Here is a 15664-nt window from a genome sequence, read left to right as displayed (position 1 = left end):
GAACTGTTATCGCATTGTGCTTGTGAGAATGTCTGTCTCCAGTGTAGTGTGTATAGCTGCCGTCTGCACGCTTTCTGCTTGACGATCGCCCGGTTTTCCCTTCGATATCCCGGGCTGCGGTGGGAGTCGACGGTACTAAGCGAATTCCTCATCCCAGGGTATTGTAAACGATGAAAAGGCTACCGGTCAGATACAAGGGTGAATGGTTCAAGTTGAGTGAAAAGATATTAGTTGAGATGGAAGGGCGGGGAAGGATACAGGGAGACGGAAGGAGAGAGAGAGAGAGAGGAAGAAAAGTGGAGATAAACGGGATGATAGGATGGAAATATTTAAGTGGGTTTTCTCGAGCGAGGCCTGTTTGCACAAAGGGTGAGGTTACTTCCCATGGAGGAGTGGAACAAATTTCGGTATATTAAAGGCTTTGTTGGTGAGATCGTGATCCGCATTTCTATACAAGAATGAAGGCCGCAGTGTAACCCTTTGGCTCAGTGGTCTTTGCATGGAAACAAAATTTTGCTGTATATATCGTAAATGGATAAATATAAAGGCTTTGGATTGAAAGGGTCCGCTATTGGCGCGTGTGCTACTATTGGCGCATAGCGGTATGCTACTTGGTTCTTTAGCCGGTTAAACACCATTTTCAATGCCTCTCTTAATGCGTATATTTTATCGAAGAAATCGACTGCTGTGACTGAAGAAGATCTTATTGAACCTAGACCTTTAGACAGAGGTAAGTTTTCCATCACAGCGGAGGCAAGCATTTTTGGCTGTCGTTAGCACACGAATTAATGAATGTTCCCTCTGCGGATATTGGCAAAAGAGAGAGAGATCGGTGCAAGGTATTCTAAGTCAAGGGAATCCTTCGACTAATCTCTCCATCTACACCTGGACATAATTTCGCCGGACTTGATTCATTTTCTATTTGCTGTACCACAATCCCCGATTAAGTGGCCAAGTATGTTTGTCACGAAGAAATAATATTGAGCTTTGATTATGATCCGTTTCATATAATATTTTAATCGAAACATTTTAGCATTTGAAAAATAAATTAAGTCAAGTTATTGGTGTCCCTCGATGGTCGCCGATTATTGAGAGATATTTGATTGAAGAGTTGGAGAATGTCAAATGTACCAATGATATTACAGTGCCGAGCAATATATTGAGCACCGAAGCCCGAACTACCTACCAAAGCTGCATTACCGACGGCCATTGGTATCCGACAGTTGAAGTATGAATATTTTAGTGCGTGATTTGATTTTTTCCAATGGGGAAAGTGATAATGGGTGTCATAAAAATGTTTGCATTCATGAAATTACCATTAGCGTTCAGTTAAAACTTTGTAGTCGTGAGAATTATCGCACACTCCCCAGTAGGGGATGGAATTTCGGTTTCGTTGTGGGTTGAATGCTTTGAAATTTATTCAAATTTCTCCACTTTCGGAATGTTTAAATATTTTTCATGCTACGTACATAATGTTTAGGTCGTTAAAATATGAACAAACAATAAAAATACTTCTAGAAAAACGATCCGTGGCAGCGTAAATATTCAAACTTCAGCGTTTTATTAGACATTCCGCGCGAGTATTCCTGGAATTGAAAGTTTCAGGACATATTCTGTGGAACTAGTATCGATTAAGGAGGCGCCTTTGTCAGATTTCACACCCCGTGACCTTTGGGTTGAGGAGCAGAGGTGTATTTACCTGAAACATACGGCAACAATGGGCGTTATATCATTTGATACCTATCGAACGAATAGCTCACTTATTGGGTACGAAACCGGCAGGGACCAAGATTTTTCATGAGAAATTTTCAAGGTAGAATAAACCACGTCCATCAAAACTGCATGTTTTCGCCTACTTAAATGAACACGAAATGTTTAAATTAATAAAATCCATATAGTGACCAGTGTGATGATTAGAGATTTTAGAAGGTTTTTGCATATGACTCGCAATACTGACAATTTATACCCTAATTAATTTTGTGCCAACGCCAGAAATTCTTCATATCTGCATATTTTTGAGGTTGATGAAATGGAGGAGATTAATCATTGTGCACCTGAATTAATAATACTATCTATTACTGAATAATACTAAATATCAAACGTATATTTGGCTGTGAGGAGAAAACAATGTCGCCACATGCACCTTTTTTCCCTCATTTTTGACAAAACTCATTGCATTCACCTTTAAAGCCTTAAATGAACTTGGCAATTAATCATTCTCATTGTGCGCTCGCCACTCGCTTTGACCGTAGGTTTTGTAAACGAGGTCGGCGCATTAACGACTACGAGTGGGCGAAGTACACGGCATGCACAGTGATTGAGAGTCGGCTGGCAGCAGGCATGCCGCGACCACGCACCTATCTACGGAGGAGATATTGGTGCCAGGAAGCGAGTGACCCCCAGCGCCGCCTTATCTCCACGTCCCTTCCCCTCCCACCCGCTGCCGGCGACACCCTTCGCTCAGTGCCACCAGCCACTGGGTTTCGCTCTGCCTGACGCTCCAGGCTAATCCGCTGCGACGCCTTTTCAAGATCCCCCCGCGCCTGACCGTGGAGGGATCTCTTGAGCTCGACTACTGTGCTTTACACGTGCCTTCACCCTGCTTTCCTCCCAATCTCGCACTGTGTGATTGTTTTTGTTGGTCATCCTTTCATTTCATTTTGTTCTCTTGTTTTCCTTGCATCTCTTTCCGTTCGAAGTCTTTCAGCTTGTATATAACAGCTTATTTATCAACGTTTTAGTTTTTCAACATGGGGTGGGGGAAATCCGTGAAAAATTGACGGGAATGTATGTTTTTGAATTAGATCATGGCGGTGCAGCGCATCGCATGAATAGGATGTCTCTCTATTTATTTCCCTCGGAGTGGATTCGTGCGTCGTGGATTGAATCATTTGTAAACTCAAGCTTACGTTCAGCTACACTAAAAAAAAATGCGGCGAAGATGGTCGTGGAATTCGTATTATTTGATCAAGGTTTATCAAGGCGAGAAAAATGTATCAAATACAGGGAGTGAAGCCCCTCTTTCTTAAGCTTTCTTTATCCATGATGTTTCGAAAGGTTTACGAGAAATATGTGTGTTTATTTATCTTCGGTGTTTTTCTTGTGAAAAGTAAATCTTGTCGAATCGGCTTTTTCGATTGCGCAGCATGTCATAGTTTGCCGCACACACTTCATCTTATTTGTCAATGTTCCTTCCAGATCCGGTTTTTGAAAGCATGCCTTGAGCCTTGTCGAGACGGTACGTAAACTTGATTCGAGTACGGCTTGTCACCTTCGCGATTCCTTTTCGGTGGAAGAAATAAATCGTGAGCTGACGGAAAAAGATTCGATTCCTTGACCGAATTGTCTACGTCGCGTGGAAGAATGGAACTTTGTTCTTTCCCGAAGCGTCGGTTGCCTTCGAGCTCAGATGTGCGTTAATTGGTTCCGATCTTTGGGACTCTATCCCATGGGGATTCGGAAGAAATCGAGTGCACGTGGGAATACGCCCTGGAAGAGGGTTAAAAATGGTTTGAGTGAGAAAGCTCTTTTCTATCAGGAAGAATGGAAGGTAGGGGAAGAGGGAAGTAGAGGTGAGAATATCTGGAACACGCTGAAATTGATATCGACGGGCGAATTGGAAATTTGACGGATGACGCAGGGAAGATGGACGGGGAATTGGATGCAATAATCAATGCTAGCTGTTCGACTCAGTTCAAACGTTTTATTTGCTGCGACAGTTAGGTATTCTACCAATGAAACGCAAGTACTGCGCGGTCGAATGAGCAATTCCGTGGCTTGGCATTTGCTCTTCGACGAATGCATTCACTTGAATGAGCGAAACATCCTTCGCAGCGACCTTCGCAGGGCTCCCACACCTTCAGTCGATCTGACGTCTCAATTTTCTTCCTTACAATTCCTCACTTGTCTCACGTTTTCTCTTCTGTCTGTGTGTACCTCTCTCTTCAATGTGCTTCAATTCACCCCTGTTGACTTCTCTCCTTCCCACCTATTTCACTCATTAATCTCTACTGGACCAAATCTCTCGCTGCATTACCGCCGACACAGCTACATTTCATTTCGTTAATGTCTCGCAAACCAACTGCCCGGAAGTCTACGGCGTAAGCAATGATACCTACTGTATAATTACTCTGCCAGCCTCATCACCAATGAAGGTCAGTCAAAGGAGTGGTTGGATGCGAATTCTCACTGCTAACAGCATATTCACTCCCTTCATTCCCACATATAGTATTTCTCCACTTCGACGTCCTTCATTATTTGTTCCATGATTAGCATCTCTTGTGATTCTTTTTGTTCACTTTTCCCTTCCAAAGATTGTCTTCATCAGACTATTGTGCCTCAAAATGAGCACGATTGGGTCATTTCTTCTTTTCAGAGTTTTCGTTTGAGTTATTCCTTCTTCTGAGAGTATCGCGGTTAGTTATTCGATCATCCTGTCCAATCGTCATTATTATTCTACATATGGTCTCATGCCTATTGATTCCTGTCCTCTTTTCTGCTCTTGTTATTATCAATTCCTATTCCACACTGAAGCTAACTCCAGATATGTGTATATTCAACAGATTCAGGCGAGATGTAGAGTGGAAGTTCGTCATTATGAGAAAAACAAAATGTGCATTTTTCATTACGTTACAAATAAATCTGTGGAAAATTGTAAATTTTGTTTTTCTCACAATTCAGGTATGTGTTTTGATATACATGCTCTTGCTTCTTCCACCGTTGCTAATTAAGATTTTCAAGCAATAACATTTCTCTCAGCTATTAATAAATGAGTAGTTGTACAATCACATTGATAACTTGAAATGTCCGCGTCGGAGAAAAAATCGAAGTGCTCAATTTTAACGGCTGGTTAGTGGAAGCGTGATATTGTTTTATGCTCATATATTGGAGTTTGGTTTCTTGCGGCACGGAAACATGGTCGTTGAAGCAAGGTATTAAGCGTAGATTTGGGCGCTTCTGAGATGTGGTTGTGGAGAAAGATGGAAAAGGCGAAATTGACGAAAAAAAACAAGCGAGAGAGAACTAGGACTGGTGGGAGAGAGGATTGGTAGGAGCAATCAAAAGGAGGCAAGAAAGACGGATGCGGAGCATCTTGATTGGCGATGGCGTGTTGGTGACTGTGCGAGAGGCGAGATTGTTAGACAAATGATGAAGGGGTAGGAGTGCAATAGGCATGTTGGATGGATTGAAAGGAGAAAGGAATTGTGCGGCATTGAATTAGGGCTTAAATGTAGTGGTGGATGTCGGGTTGTGTTTTGTTAGGAGTGGACAAGAAATGTATCAATCTTTGACCACACACAACCCACCTTAAACGGTAGACCGCCGTTATATTAGTAATATTCATGTATTTATCCTTGGGCATTTGTGTTTTTATCGAATAATGGACCCTTATTCTAAAAGATCCAACGAATCTGCTCTGTCCCCTATTATTATTTAGTGAAGTTTTAATCCAGACACAACAGGCGTAACCACTTGAACAAGTTGACCACTTCATTTTTATTTTTTTAGCATCCATCGGAAAGCAGCCCTTTTTGGTCTTTGCATCGGACATTTAGCAATGATATAGTGTTAATAAAATAATAAGCACTTACAAAACGCCTTAGTGTTCTAGGTGGGGGAAAACCCAACTATGCGGGAATAGAACCCGCGACCTTATTGGGTAGGCAGGTGAGGACGTTGCCCCGTCTCCTCCGGGACTAACAAAAAAATTGCCGAAACCCGGGATCGAACCAGGGACCTTTAGATCTTCAGTCTAACGCTCTCCCAACTGAGCTATTTCGGCTGTGAAAAGATTTGTGGAAATAGAGAATCAATGAGGGCTCATATATATGTATACTTAGCGTGTTAGAACTACTCGTATTTGTTAGGAATCATTAGAGTTCTGCAGGTTTTTATTTGCACCGCGTTCCGCAAATAAATATGGGGACTGAGGAGAAAGAATGCACTTCAGGCTGAGGAATGTGGAGAGACGTGGTCAATCGATGAAGGGAAAGCTTGCGGTACATGTGAAAACTGCCGAGTGTAAATCAATGGGCGCCATCGTATTATGATGTACCTACGGATGATGTACCCGAATTTATGTCCGTGGATATTTAACTGCGAGAAATAAATCTAGAACTATTTTCTACATTCCAGATATGTGACCGCCGTACGTTTTTAAAATAAATGTATGAATCATATCAATACGCTGGGTATGCCCCTTAACATTGGGACTCGCTGAATTCAAGAGATATACAGGTATACAAGGAGGAGATGAGAAAGGTCATTGTCCTCAGCAGTCGGTTCGCGTATCTTTAATGAAGTCACGCCTGGATTTTTTTCAGTAATTCGATCTATATGTATTTTCATTATTAATTGATCTTGCTTCTCGGTATGAGAATTTACTGAATGCTATAAAAAAGATGCATGGAATTGATATGGAGACCGTGCTGTGAATAAATGTTTGAAACAAAGAACGGTGAGAATCAAGGGCGCTTAATGCCACTACGAATGTTCGTCGTTCTTCTGGGCTAGTTGATAAAGCAGATGTAGTAATGTACCCGTTCTTCCATGCATCGAAGATTCAATAGTCCCTCCTGAGAACTCCCAAGATCTCCAGAGAACCACGGATACTTATAGTGATAAAGAAAATAAATTAAAGTGGAGGATAAATGTGTCGAAGACGAAATTAGTTGTTTGATACAGAGAATGGGAAATAGTATGGAATAGTGAATGCAAACGGGGAGTAATTGAAGAATTTGATGATTTTATGTACCCCAGCGGAGTGATAGTGAAACGTGCTAGAAGAGAATAGGAAATTAGACGTCTCGTGAATGCCGGTAGAAATGGTGTTACTATGTGGGAGATGGCAAAACAAATGTTTGTCTCGGCTGGCACAAATGGAAGTCTATGAAAGAGAACTCCTACCATTATTATTGTCATCATCGTGGGTAGTCCGATTTAGGATTGGCTTGTGGAATCCCTCCAAACTATCCTGTTCCTCTCCAATCTCTTCATTCCCTTATAGCTCATTAACGCGGCAGTTGTTATTGCTTTCTTCTAATAGTTTATCCTTGGCCTTCCTCTGTAATTCTTCCACTCTGTTTCTTTTAGTTATGCTCGCCAGTTAACTAGTTTGCCTCAGGACGTGACCTATTAGATTCCCTCTCCTTTTTGTTATGTGCCCTTCAAGGTATCTTTCTTCACCCACTCTTCGAAACACATGTTCATTTTCTAGTCTGTCAATCCACTTAATTTTATTATTCTGTTATCGCATCATATTTGCACCACCTCCAGTCTTTCCTCTACTCTTACTACCATCCAAGTCTCACGTCATCAAAAGTAGACATAATGTATAACCTGTAGTACCTGTAATATGTAGTACTTACATATTTCAATAGATAGTCTTTTCGCCATCTCTATTCTGTTTGATTACTGTTCACCTTTAGCTTCTTCCATCAACAGTGATCCTGCTTCCTAAATAGCAAAACTATTCCACTTGTTCCAATGCATTTCTTCATCGTCTCACTTTTTATAAATTATTATAATCGGTAATCTACCATTTTTCCAAGAAATTGCTGCGGGAGATGCCGCGACAGTAACTTTTAACGGAGTCAACCGCTAAATGTGCATTACAATGAAACAATTTCAGAGTGTAAGAATCATTCTCCTTGACCGGGATTCGAACCTGATGTCCAGTCGAGTGTTTTAGCCAGTGAAGCTACCGGGACGTCCTCTTGCACTCCAAAGTTTCAGAGTTGTAATTATTATTGCTAGATTTAATATTATTATCGATATTCTACCGCTCGAAGATTACCAGGACCGAGAAGACTGAAGGATGGGAATACACATATGGTAACCACTAAAAAGTTGAATGACCCTTGAGAGTAAAAAACAAAAGTAAATGAGTGAAAAGGATTTAGTTTCTAAAAATAACTTTAAAATCAGACTTTTAGACTAAACCTACCGTAAGAGGGAACGGCCGAAAGAATTTATTAATATTCCGCGAAGTATGTGTGAATCTCTTCGTCTTGCCCTCGTATCCCGACGCTTATTTTCTTCGTCTCAATCTTTTTATAGGCGACTCGTCTGTTCATTTCCCCGTCATTGAGTACTGGTAGCAGCACAATTTAAGTAGCCGCCATTCGTCTTTGTGCTGCATCAGCTATCGCTTGCATCCGTAGTGTGCCATCAAGCCTAGCGGTGCATCCTTCACACGCATACCTGTACTCTGCCCTGGGAGAGTAAGGAAGAAGCGAAATTTATGGTTTAAACTGACGGGAGCTCCCGAAACAGGCTGGTGGAAAGGGAATGCTTTAAAACGTTGGAATGTATTATTTCAGCGGCGATTTGTGGCACTAATGGCTGTGAACGAGGGCGTGAATCTCGCGAAAAAAAGCGGAGCGCGCATCTACTCTTACGTGTACGAATTAATCAAGTATCTCATTTTTTTTGCAAGGAAACACGAGTGCTCATCCTTTTTGCAAAACAAAAATTCTGGGCGGGTATCTCCGTTCCGGGGCTGGTAATTGGAATAGGATTCGGGAGGGAGGGAGATGTGGGTGGACCTTCGTCCCGCGGGAGAAATGCGGGAAGGGTGAAAGGATTGGAAAGGATCGAGCGGAGCGGAGAAGCGAGGCGAGGGTAATTGCGAAAGGGAGGGAGGGAGCGCGTGGCTGTGAGGCGGGGCGAGGAAGCCATCACGAATGCCGTAATTCCAAGATGCGTCTTCTTTTATCAAAGGAAGAGGTAAAAATATATAAGACCTGGTAGGAAGACTAAAAAAGGAGGCTAAGATATGAAAAAAGGGGAAATGACTTTCATCTCTTTCGTATTACGCTTACGAGAAATCGGTTTTCGCATCAAAACATGCATGAAAATATTTTTTTTTAATCCATGTAATGAATTTTTAAAAACTACAGTTACGCTGCATAGTACTATAGCCAAATCATAGTGAGTGTTGATTTTCTAGGTGTCGGTGAATTGTGAATACCAACTTGCTAACATCAACGACCCTGCATGACATGTGAAATTGCGCATTTTTAAGACATATTTTGCTCTGTATTCATTTGAGAGTTTGCTGCCTAGAATAATCTAGCTCCAAGAAAATCAGTCATTTTGAGTCTCTGTCCTTTGTCCGAAACATGGGAAAAGTGCTCTTCTCCATCCACTAAACTGCCATGACACTTTATGGTAACCTCAGAGAAGGAGAAAAACCTCGCAGCCAAAAAATATATCAAGGACCATAGATTGTTAGTTCTCCGCTCCAGTTACCATTGGAATATCAAAATTCGTCAAGATCGGCGAAAAGTACGGTGAAGTGCGAGGGGAAATGGCATTGCATAAGCAACATTTTTAGCATGGATGGGATTAACAGTGGGTTCGTGGCATCCTCTTTCTCTTTACTTGAATGTGCCGCGATCCGAGTGATCACATGCTAACTCCGGTATCAAGTTCGTCAATATTTGTTGGATTACGTTATTTGCACTTAGCAGAATTGAACCCTCCAGGGAGTAAAACTTTTTAGGCTGATCTCAGTGAACTAGTCAGGAACAAATGGAAAGGGAAAATGGGTGGAATACGTGAGGGCAAAAGTTGGGGAGTGATCCCTTGAGTATGCAATATTTAACGAGGGCTTTTATGAAAGAGCAATTATAACAATACCGGAGTTATCGTAGGGCAAAAGGGTGTGATGTATTTATGGTGCTACTCCTGATTTTACGGTTGAAAGGAAATCGTGCGTGCAAATTGAAACATCACGGATGACTGACAACTTCGGGCTCCTTATCCTCCTCTTCATACTCCACTTTTGCGAAAGACTGTTTGCTCGGGAATTTTCCTTTCTCTCGCGCACCGCCGCAGATGCCTCCAGTGGGGGTTTCCTTTATATATGCTCTCTCCAAAATCCCCGTCTTCCGGAGCCACTCCCCCAGCCTCACACCCCCTTCATCCCCCTACTCCTCGAAATGGCTCCCCCCCCCCTCTGAAACCCTTCCTCACCCCTCCCACCGAAAATTCAATCCTGGCAACGAGTACTCTGATGGGATCGAGAAGATCGATGCGTAAGGAATGTGCAGGGAAGCGGAGAGATGCAAGAAAGCAAGAGAGGAATGCGAGAAAGAGGGAAAAAAAAGTAAGTCAAGAGAGATGGGGGCGAAGGAAAGAGAGGCGAGCGGGGAAAAGGCCAAATTAATTCCCCGTTTGTATGATGCCATGTGCATATGCGTGCGCGTATATATGTATGTACTTATGTGTATTAACGTAAATGCTCACTTTTTTTCGAGAACAGGGTAGATACGAGTATAGATATTAAAATACAAACGCATATATATTTACTGTTTCTAACGTAAAACATGTGTATCCATAAATAATGAGTGTGTAATTTTCCGCACTTTATTATACGGTACAACGCGTTTCACCGACTTGCGGCATCATCAGGCGCAAACTAATTTAGTATGGACATCAAACAATTCCAAGAAGTGAATCCTTGAAGTCTAAAGTATAAAACACATACTATAATAAGCAGATTAATACGCTCACCTAAGACTTTTTTGGGTACTCCCAGCCACCTTCGTCAGAGTAGGAGACTACCGAAATGTATAAGTTTTGAGTGAGTGTTTTAATTGATATTAATCTGTAAAGTATACTATTTACGCTGGGATCTATGTGTATTCGTGTGGCTTCAAAATCATTTAGCACGTAAAAGGTGTATTTTCTTCGAAATATATATATCACCGTACACAAATATGTTACACATACACACACGTACATATGCATACGATATGTATGTTAAAATGGACGCTTGAATAAATATTTTTATCGTTTCGGCGGTAATTCTGCCTCCGTCAGACATTCCGCGCGCACAGGTATATAATCGCTTGGGAAAACACTGGAATATTTGGTGGTGGTGTAGGGGGGTCGAGGTGATGGGGTGGGTTCAGACGGCGGATGTGAATCCATTCCATGGTAACGCGGGAGACGGCAGAGAGCCGTTTCAGCATCCCCTCCCTCTCCCCTCCCACTCCCCCTCCCCTCATTATCCCCTCCCCCTCCTCCGCCGTGCGCCACTCTCCCTCGGTCGATTCCTCCATTCACCGTCCATTCACTCTTTCCTCCCCTCCACTCCATTCCCCGCGCACCCTCCCCCTTTATTCCCTCATCCCCTCCACTCCCCACGCACCCTCGTCCCCACAACCCCGCCCTCTACCCCTCCCGCTTCTCGTGCCCCCACTTGACCCTCTCCGCGTGACCCCTTCATACCACTCCCTTCCCCTGCTCTTAGCCCTCCCTCCCCATGCATGAGGAGGCATGAGCATGAGCATGGCATGAGGCATGAGCCTCATTTTCTTCAAATATTTCTTTCATAACTCTTGTCGTAGACATTTTTACATGCCCGATCGCCAAAAGATCGAAATGGAAACTCGGTGGCTTTGTGGAATATTTAACGGTGATTATAATAAGGTGATTCGCCCCGAGTGGAAGTTTCGGGTTTGTAGGCACATACTCTGGGGTCATTCACCACCTCGAACGTTCCATTCAAGGGATTCAAGAGAAAAAAGAAACGCGCTATCATTGCTCCTTGCGGAATTCTAGCACGTGACGTAGGAGTACGACGGTGGGAGTGTACGTTGCCCGACGGGTGCTGCTGATCCCAGAATTTCAACCAAGATGCATCATAAACGTTTTTTTTTATGTGCAACAGTTTTTTTGGGTGTTTCAAGCGTCTTAAATGTCACCTTTTCGCCTTTTGCTACCACATTAGCGACTATCACAAACCTGTGTCTCGTCTAACTGAAGCCGAAGCCGGGTTTATATCAAATTTTAGTGGGGGAAAATTCTTGCTATATTTTTATAGCTAATAATATAATTTTTGAACCTCGGTAACCAAAGCTTATGTTTCATACTGTAAGTTAACATGATACACATGGTCAATGCCTTGGAAGAAGGCCAAAGCCTTCAATTGGTTGACCGATCTATATAGCATTAACCACTTATTTTATGTATATATATATATATATATATATATATATATATATATATATATATTTTAAATGTAATCTAGCGGTTAAGGTAGGTTTTCGGATGGACACAACTACCAAACAAATACTTTATTACTCCTACAAAACACAAAATCCATCATCCTACTCTATATCAGGTCCCTCTTCATCTCTGAGTACTTTCTTCCTCCCTTCATCCCGTCCAACATCCCTATCCTGTTCCTTCCCTTTCCTCTTTTGCCCAACATTCTACCCTCTATCACAGTTATATATATATTTATATACTATTTATTCTTTAACGACACTGACTCCGTAGTCACTAGTAAGATACGTTTATTTGCCGATGATGCAGTGGTTTACCGTGATATCCGTGATCCTGAGGACGCAGCAGTTTTGTCACAAATGAGTGTATTATTTAGATGTAGATGTATATTGGATCCTCACGAAGTTGGATTTATTGCCGGATTGACTCGCGTGCTGTCTGAAGGAGCTCGATTTGTAAAACGTTGTTACGATAAACTTAGTAGCGTATCCAAAGTATTGCAGCAGCTAGGCAGGGAATCACTCACGGAGCGAAGGTTAAATTGCAGATTTAAGCTCTTGCATAGATTAGAAGGACGTCTCTTTAGCAGTGATGTTGAAAATGTATTATTACCCCATCTTACTACGATAGGAAAGATCATGTCAATAAAATTAGAGATAATAATTGTAGAACAGATAGATTTAAGATGTTATTCTTTCCACGAAAGATAAGGGATCATAATAACATTATTCGGCCATGGTAGGGTCATGTTCGGATAAAATTATTCTGGTGTATATTCACCCCCTGCCACGCACCCTGGCGGTGGCTTGGAAGTTATATAAATAAATAAATAAACCAATCTGATATTCCCCTTTGGCAAAGGAGTCTTTCCTAGTAGGAGAGTTTCCTCTCCCCCGCTCTCCTCCGTTTATTCCGTTCGTTCTTGCTTTACAAACTCAGCCTTTCCCCACTACATATTGCATCTGCGTCTACGTACACGTCGTCTTGGTTCACCAAGCGCATCTGCGACTGTGCTATCCGCTCTGCAGGCTCGTGAGGTAGAGCTCATTAATGTCAGGCTGCGGAAAAGTATCCGAATACGGAACTTCACTTCAAGGAGTCAATGGACATGTTAGGGAAGCGAACACGTATGAGTTATCACGAGTTAGGTCAATGAATGGATATTCTACGAGCTCCTCGTAAGAAGGAGTTAAATAGTACATGGTTTCTATGAAAACTATCGGATAAATAGATTTGTTTCAGTTATTGCTACAATGCCTCATCAAAATTCTTCTAAGAACGAGTACATCTCTTGAGCGTCGACAAACTTTAACCAGAGGCTTTTCCACGACCAGAAGGCTCCCTGTTAGGCGGATTCCTTAAGGGTACGCATGCAATCTTCTTTGATGGCACTTTGGGTCCCATAGTGGTGTCCTATGTTCACCACTTTTGGGAATAGGAAATAGTCTGATGGTGCCAAGTCGGGACTGTAAGGGAAATCGTCGCGATGCCGTTGCAGAAGGTCTTCGCTAGGAGACACCTGACTCTGCTCTTGGTCGTCCGTCAAGACATTCGGGGCGAATCAAGCACAGATCTTTCGCATAGCCAAATGTTCAGTAATGATGATGGTGTGCACTGTCATCTTATCGATGCCAATACGATCTGCGATCATGGGCGTACTTCACTGACGTTCTGAATTCTGCACTTGACACACACGCCAGGAAAAAATTGTTACCGATACTTTTTATACTAACCTTGAATTTCGGAGTATTCAATTATTACTCAACGGATGAGGTTTCATCTCTGGATTTCCTTATGGACTAGTATTTTATTCAGATTGTTATTACGTCGCATGATAATACCATAAACACGGTAATCAACCCGAAGTTCGGTTTGGTAGGTGATGGTAGAGTTCAACCAGCACTAAACCCAACGGCGTGTGAAAATCCCGCATCCGGGTACGGGGGGCCAGTGCCTTTCCCTGTACATCGCTTTATGTAAAAGATATATTAATTATTATGATTCAATCTTATTATTTAATGGTTTTGATGTGAACTGCCCTGAAATTGTAATTATTCCCTTTAATTGAATAAGGCCATTTGAGCCCATGTCCGTTCTATTCATACTCTTCTCCCATTCGTTCCGTTTCCCCCTGCGTTGTAATTCACCTCCCCTTTCTCCTGCCCTCTCACCCCGTCGGGCCCTCTCCCATCCCTCCGAAACTCTCCTCTCCGTCACTTCCACGCACTCCTCTCACCGTGCCGTGCATAGGATTCATTGTTACGGCTTCCTCCAGTTTTAATTGTTATTGCTTCCACCTAACACCACGCTCGAACGGTCAAATCGAAAAACCCGGAAATGTGTATTTTCGAAAATGTCTAATTACGGACCTATGACAATTGAAAATTTTATTAATTTAGAGGAGGGAGAATGCGAAGTGGTGCTATTCACATGTATGTGTGGCAGGATTGCCATATTTCTGAATGGCGACAGGGCGGGGTGCTAGGAGGCCAGTGACCACACGCACAACTCTAATGCACCCTTTTGCGAGTCCCCCTCCCCCCCTCATTTCAGTGGAAGTTCGCCAGATAGCGTCGCAGTTTTCGCTTTGACTTCATAGACTATCTTCATCGGGGTAAAGTGCTCTCGCCCACTGCCTCCCTGCATCCTTCCCCTCCCTCCCTCCACCCGACGTGGGGGTGCAACGGCACCACTGGTGTGTGTGTTTGTGTGTGCTACAGTGTGCGACCGCGTCATTGCGGGATTTAATGTGGCAATGGCGTTACTATTTAATCCTCGCTTGGTTCCGGGCACAGAATACAAAAGAGGCAAATTCGGACCCTATTGCATTGTCCTCTCGTTGACTTTCTCCCTTCTGCGCGCCGAGGGGTGGCCATTTTAGTGGTGACGGGTGGGAGGGGGAGAGTGAATTTGTTGAATCGGACACCATGCTCAAGAATTAAAATGGAAAAGCAAAGCGTGGAGGTGAACGATTAGCCAGCATGTCTTTTAAGGGAGATAGCAAAATTGACCTCGTCGTACTCGTATGTACAAGATTATTTTTTCTTTCACTTTTTTGTAATGCTTATCTTTTAATTCTAGTGGTCATCAAATTGAATGCACGGGAGTACAAGTTCGACTACGGGACATAAACCTCACACAAAAGGGGAATTGTTTGAGGAGATGATTCAAGAGACTTCGTGCATTAGCTGTCATTAATAGGTAAATTGATTAAGATAATCGGTTAGGAGAGGTGTGTCGCTGTGAAGGAAATAAGTAATCAATCTCGATCGCTGCCCATGTCCTTTTATTTAGACTCCCTGTTATTTAGAACTCCTGGTTCAATAAGCGTCAATATTATGCTACAGAAGAATTATAAACTGTTATTTAATGGGAAGTATCCTCTATTAGGTGACCGTCGAGGGAAGTTTCACGCACTACATAGGCTGTAGATCAGAGGCTATAGTACAGAGGCTGAAGATCAGGAAACCACGTTTGAAAAATCCCTCTGAAAAGATCACTTATTTAGCTATCGCATTCACTCCTGTGCATTTCATTCAGCCTTTGATGGAATCGTCGATTTCACCATTTCGAGTTTCAATGGCAAATACAGGGCGCGGCAACATAATTTCTTTTTTAAAAGTGGTTTTGCTTTATTAAAAAGGAA

General features: G+C 42.6%; 1 long non-coding RNA gene and 1 other non-coding gene across 2 annotated transcripts in view; one reads left to right on the top strand and one right to left on the bottom strand.

Annotated features, from left to right (window-relative positions):
- The window catches only part of LOC139687278 (uncharacterized), a 355024-nt gene that overhangs the window by 115751 nt on the left and 223609 nt on the right, over positions 1–15664 (top strand). The window lies entirely within an intron of this gene.
- Positions 5710–5782, bottom strand: TRNAF-GAA (transfer RNA phenylalanine (anticodon GAA)). Its single transcript has one exon. It is a non-coding gene; the product is annotated as a tRNA-Phe (tRNA).

This window comes from Hetaerina americana, unplaced genomic scaffold (assembly GCF_022747635.1).
Source record: "Hetaerina americana unplaced genomic scaffold, ioHetAmer1.1.p SCAF_19, whole genome shotgun sequence".
Taxonomy (NCBI): domain Eukaryota; kingdom Metazoa; phylum Arthropoda; class Insecta; order Odonata; family Calopterygidae; genus Hetaerina; species Hetaerina americana.
Note: the sequence above shows the minus strand (reverse complement) of the source record. Positions and strands in the feature narration are given on the sequence as shown.